General features: G+C 38.1%; 1 pseudogene across 1 annotated transcript; it reads left to right on the top strand.

Annotated features, from left to right (window-relative positions):
- Positions 1–4,651: 4,651 nt before the first annotated feature.
- On the top strand, positions 4,652–5,470 carry LOC307069497 (tRNA wybutosine-synthesizing protein 3 homolog; annotated as a pseudogene). Its single transcript has 2 exons — positions 4,652–5,006; positions 5,039–5,470. The product of its transcript is annotated as a tRNA wybutosine-synthesizing protein 3 homolog (transcript).
- The last annotated feature ends 235 nt before the right edge of the window (positions 5,471–5,705 follow it).

Genomic DNA, 5,705 nt, shown 5'->3' with positions numbered 1-5,705 from the left:
AATAAACACAGTGTTCAGCATGGCTGGATTCCCCGCTTCCTTGTTTATAGAGGTGACTGGGTGTCTTTATCAATCATTTGTTTACTGTAAATGTTCCAATTAGAAGCAAAGCTCTTGAGGTAAAATTCACATTGCCCAAGCTTGCCACTAACTTTGCATTTTTTAGCTCTAGGAAATATTTCTTACCCAAACTTTGTATTTGTACAATGTGCAGTAAATGAAAACAAACAAACACCTCTCCTGGACAGTGTTTTAGCTAATATCAGAGAATACATGAGAGTGAGCAATTGTTGGTCAAAGGATAAGAGAAGAAATATGTGGAAAGCTGTTATGCCTTGGAACTAAAGAATTAAGGAAAGAATACCTTGGAAGGGAATGCTAATATTTCCTCAAGTCTCCAGAATTATTGCCTGGGAGAACAGTATTAAATTACAATTTGTCAAATTAATAACCATAAAAATTAAAAATAGATGACCTAATTTGGTCTCATAAATTATTTTTGAGAACCACTGACTCATGCCAAGGTGTTTCTGCAGTGAAGACTTGGTCCTGCCCTGGTTTCTCCTCTCAGGGGTGAGGGGCTAGCGGCTGCCTAGCCCCTCTGATTCCCCAGGCCCTGACTTAGTCTGCTGAGAAGCAAGAAAAACATCAGCCAGTGTGGTCCAATTACCTTCTAGAGACATATATGAGTACTTTTTTTGGTATGATTCTTGGAATCTATATTTTTATCTATGGACCAAGTACTGAGGAAACAGGAACACTTGGTGGTGGATTAAAAAGGGCTACAAATTCTTTGCCCCTGTCTGCATTAAGAGGTAGAGTTTATTTCCCCTACCATTGTGTCTGAACAGGGCTTGCCACTCTTTAACCAACAGAATGTGGCAGAAGTGACCCTGTGCCAGTTGCAGGCCCTGAGAACTGGCAGCTTCCACTTTGCTCTTGGGCACTTCCTCCATCATTAAATGAGAAGCCCGAGTGACATGGAGAGGCCATGCGTAGATGCCATGGACAACAGCCCTAGCTGAGCTCTCAGCCAACGGTTGACATCAGATGCCGGCCATCTGTGTGAGTCGTCTTGGTTGTTCCAGCCCAGTTCAACCACCAGATGACTGTAGTCCCAGCTGACAGCAGACAGAGTAGAAGAAGCTCCCAGCTGAGCCAAGTGAACCCACAATAGATAACTGAAACAATTAAGCATTAGCTGCCCCTAATATTTATGGAGCACGGCCAGGCACTGTGCCAAGTGCTGAGTGCTTTGTATTCTCTATCTTATTTAAGCCACCAAGCAACCCCAGGTGAGAGCTATTATTATGATGCCTGCTTGACCAGTGAAGAAATTGAGCTTTGAGCTTCAGAAATGTTAAGTATCTGACAAAGTTAGTGAATACTGTTGCCAGAACTCAAACCCAGGCTTGCAATAAACCATAATGGAAAAGAATACGAAAATGAATATGTATACACACACACACACACACACACACATACACACATCCGAATCACTTTGCTGTATACCAGAAACACAACACAACATTGTAAATCAACTATACTTCAATTAAAAAAAAACAAACAAACCGCAGACCCGATTTCAAAGCATGCCTCTCTGCTGTCCAAATGATCTGCTTTAGTCAGATTAGGCTAAAAGGAATTCCCATAAACTTTACTAGGCAAAAAACATACGGATTTATATGGAAAAAACATACTCAAGCCTCAACTCAATGCTCCAAAGAACACTTAAAAAACCCCTTTTTACTCTGGAACATTTCCAAACATATATACTAGTAGGACAGTGTATGAACCACCATGTACCCATCACGAGGTTTCAACGATTACGAACAGATGACTAATCTTGTTTCATCTACATTCCCAACTACTTTTTTCACCCCACCATGAGATTATCTTAAAGCAAGTCCCAGACATTATGTCTTCTCATCTGTAAATATTTAAGTATGTATCTCTAAAAGATAAAAACTTTTTCCCCCAAGCATAACCCTTATCACAGCTAAAAAATATTGACAGTTTAAAAATATTATTTATATCCAGTCAGTGTTCAAAATCTTCCACCTTATCTCATAGTTATTTGTTTTAATAGTTGGTTTCTTCAAACGAGGAACCAGACAAGGTCCCTCATTGCATGTGGTTAATGTATCTCAAGTCTTTTTGATAGGTTACTTCTTCCTCTTATATTGTTGCTATTTGTTTGCAGAAAAAAATGGACACATGTGCCCTGGCAAATTTCCTACAGTCAGTATTTGGCTGATTGTATCCATGTCTCCAGTGTCATTTAATATGTTCCTTTAAACCCTGTGTTTCCTATAAAGTGGCAGTTAAGTTTACAGGCTTGATCAAATTCAGGTTTGATTTTACTGGCAAGAATACTTCATAGTATCCAGTCTTATATTTAGGTCTTTAATCCATTTTGAGTTTATTTTTTTGTATGGTGTTAGGGAATGTTCTAATAAATGAACTTATATACAAAACAGAAATAGACCCACAGACATAGGAAACAAACTTATGGTTACCAAAGGGGAAAGGGTGAGGGAGGGATAAATTAGGAGTTTGGGATTAGCATATGCACACTACTATGTATAAAATAGGTAACCAAAAAGGACCTACTGTACAGCACAGGAAGCTACACTCAATATTTTGTAATAACCTATAAGGAAAACAAATCTGGAAAAAAAATATATGTGAATCACTTTGCTGTACACCTGAAACACAAAACATTGTAAATCAACTATATTTCAATTAAAATAATATTTTGTAAGTAGTACTGTGTACTTCCTTTTGCACCATATCAGGAGGCCTGTAACGTCTGGCTGTCCCATTTTTAGTGATGCTAAGATTAATCATCAGATTCTGGTGGTGTTAGTCCCTCTTTTAAAGTTTCCATCAGCCTTTCACCTGATGGAAAACATTGCCTTGATCCATTATTTCATTAGGGCTTACAGATTTTTGAGATTCTAATTGTCATTTCTTCTGCCTTTATTAGTGGGAATTTTTCTGTAATAAACAACTTTCTTTTATCAACTGTTTGGATACCTTGAAGTACAGTTCATATAAGAAAGGCAGAATAAGTGCTTGATTCCTTACCTTTATTCACCAATATTGTCTAAAGATGACCAAAGAGCTTTTTAAAAAAATCATTACGAGCCTATGGATTTTTAGCATATGTCATGTATTTCAATTCATTACATTCATTTTTTAATTCCTCACTTTTAACCATTTCATTGAGATTATAATTCACATACCATACAATTCACCCATTTAAAATGCACAATTCAATGTTTTTTAGTATATTCACAGAGTTGTGCAATCATTACCATAATATAATTTTAGAACATTTTCATTCTGCCAAAAAGAAACCCTATACCCATTAGCAGTTGCTCCCCAGCCTGACTAAGGCTCCAACAACCCTACGCAACCACTGATCTACTTTCTGTTTCTATTGATTTACCTATTCTCGACATTTCATTTACACGGAATTGCACCACATGTGGCCTTTGGCTTCTTTCCCTGAGTATAATGTTTTCAAGGTTAATCCATGCTGTAGCATGTGTCAGTACATTTTAGCACCAAAATATATTCCATTGTATGGATGAACCATATTTGTTTACTCATCATCAGTTGATGGACCTTTGGGTTTGTAGAGGGTTGAATGGTGGCCTCCAAAAAGATATGTCCATCTTGACCCCTGAAACCTGTGAACATGACCTTACTTGGAAAAAGCTTCTTTGCAGATGTAATTAAGTTAGGGATCTCAAGATGAGATCATCCTAGTGCGCCCTAAATCCAGTGACAAATATCCTTATAAGAGACGTAGAGGAGAGAGAGAGAGAGAGAGAGAGAGAGAAGGAGGAGACATGTAAAGATCAAGGCAGAGATTGGATTGATGGGGTCACAGTAAGCCAAGGAACCACTGGAGACACCAAAAGCTGAAAGAGGCAAGGAAGGATTCTGCCCTAGAAACTTCAGAGGGAGCACAGCCCTACCAGCACTTTGATTTCAGACTTCTGGCTTCCAGAACTGTGAGAGAATAAATTTCTGTTGTGTTTAGCCACCCAGTTTGTGGTGATTTGTTACTGCAGCCTTAGGAAACAAATACAAGGTTATTTTCACTTTTTGGCTATTATGAATAATGTTGCAATGAACATTCACATACAAGTTTTTGTGCAGACGTATGTTTTCATTTCTCTTGGGTATATACCTAGGAGTGGAATTGCTGGATCATACGGTAACTATATGTTTAACATTTTGAGCAACTACCAAATTGTTTTCCAAAGTAGCTGCACCATTTTACATTCCCACCAACAACGTATAAGGGTCTCAATTTCTCCACATCGTCACCAACATTTATTATCATGTGTATTTTTGATTATAGCTAGCCTATTGGGTGGAAAGTGGTATCTCATTGTGGTTTTGATTTGCATTTTTCTAATGACTAATGATATTGAGCATTTTTTCACGTTCTTCCCCCACCCCAGTTTTGAGGTATCTTTTCAACATTTTTATTGGTGTGTACATCTTCTTTTGAGAAATGTCTACTCAGATCCTCTAGAGTTTGGACATTTCTGGCCACCACTGGCTTCAATATGGCTGCCCCCAGGGAAAGGCGAGGCTAATGTGAAAGTGCAGACCCTAACTCCCTCCTTGCATGGATAGTAGTGCAGCATTCAAGAGATGGAAGGTGCAAGTGTCTGAGCAAAGTGGGCCTCAGCCAGAAAGGCAGTGTAGACGAGGATGTGGTAGAGCTTGTGCAGCCCTTGACTGGGCGGGAACAGTTTTTCACCGCCAGTTCCTGCGCTGGCTGCATCATCCTCCTAGATGGGGGTATAAATGGTTTTGAGGTTCAGAAACAAAACCGTTGCTGGCTACTGGTTACACACAAACTGTGCGTGAAAGATGATGTGATTGTAGCCCTAAAGAAAGCGAATGGTGGTGCCATTTTGAAATTTGAACCACTTGTTCTTCATGTGCAGTGTCAACAGTTGCAGGATGCACAGATTCTGGTAAAATTTTGTGATTATACTTGAATTTATAGCATTCAGTGGCAATAGATTCTGCTTTCAGGAACTCTGGCATAATAGTGGGAAAGAGAGGAAAGACTGTGTTGGCTGTCCGGAGCACACATGGCTTAGAAGTTCCATTAAGCCATAAAGGAAAACTGATGGTGACAGAGGAATATATCAACTTCCTGTTAAAGATAAGCAAATCAAAAAATGGAGAAAAGCAAGAAGAGAATTGAAAGGTTTTCTGCCTATAATATGCTTTGTAAAAAGAAACTATTTCTACTACCTCACATCCCAAAGAGAAAATCAAAGAGAAAAATAACTCATCATATACTCGTAAGAAAAAAAGAAACCCAGAAAAAGCACATGGCAAATGTATTACTGAAGAAAATGATAAATAACTTGAAAATGATGATCATGATGATCCAGGAATCAGGGTTACTGTCTTCCCTGAAGATTGCTGAGATTTGGTTCCAAAGTGTCTTGGTAGAATAATGTTTCTAATAGATTTTATAAAGTTGCTCTATATAAGAGTATTTTAGTCTGTTGAGTGTATCAGCCTGTCAGAAAAGCAAGATTTAATTTTTTTCTATATTTTAGAGAAAACCTTAGCTTTTAAAAATACCTGTGTATAATATTTGCTCTTAAATACCATCTTTTTTTAGTCACATAGTCATTGAAAAAATAAAATTATGATTT

This window comes from Hyperoodon ampullatus (genome assembly GCF_949752795.1).
Source record: "Hyperoodon ampullatus genome assembly, chromosome: X".
NCBI lineage: Eukaryota > Metazoa > Chordata > Mammalia > Artiodactyla > Ziphiidae > Hyperoodon > Hyperoodon ampullatus.
The sequence above is the reverse complement of the archived record's forward strand: the minus strand, read 5'-3'. Positions and strand labels throughout refer to the sequence as shown.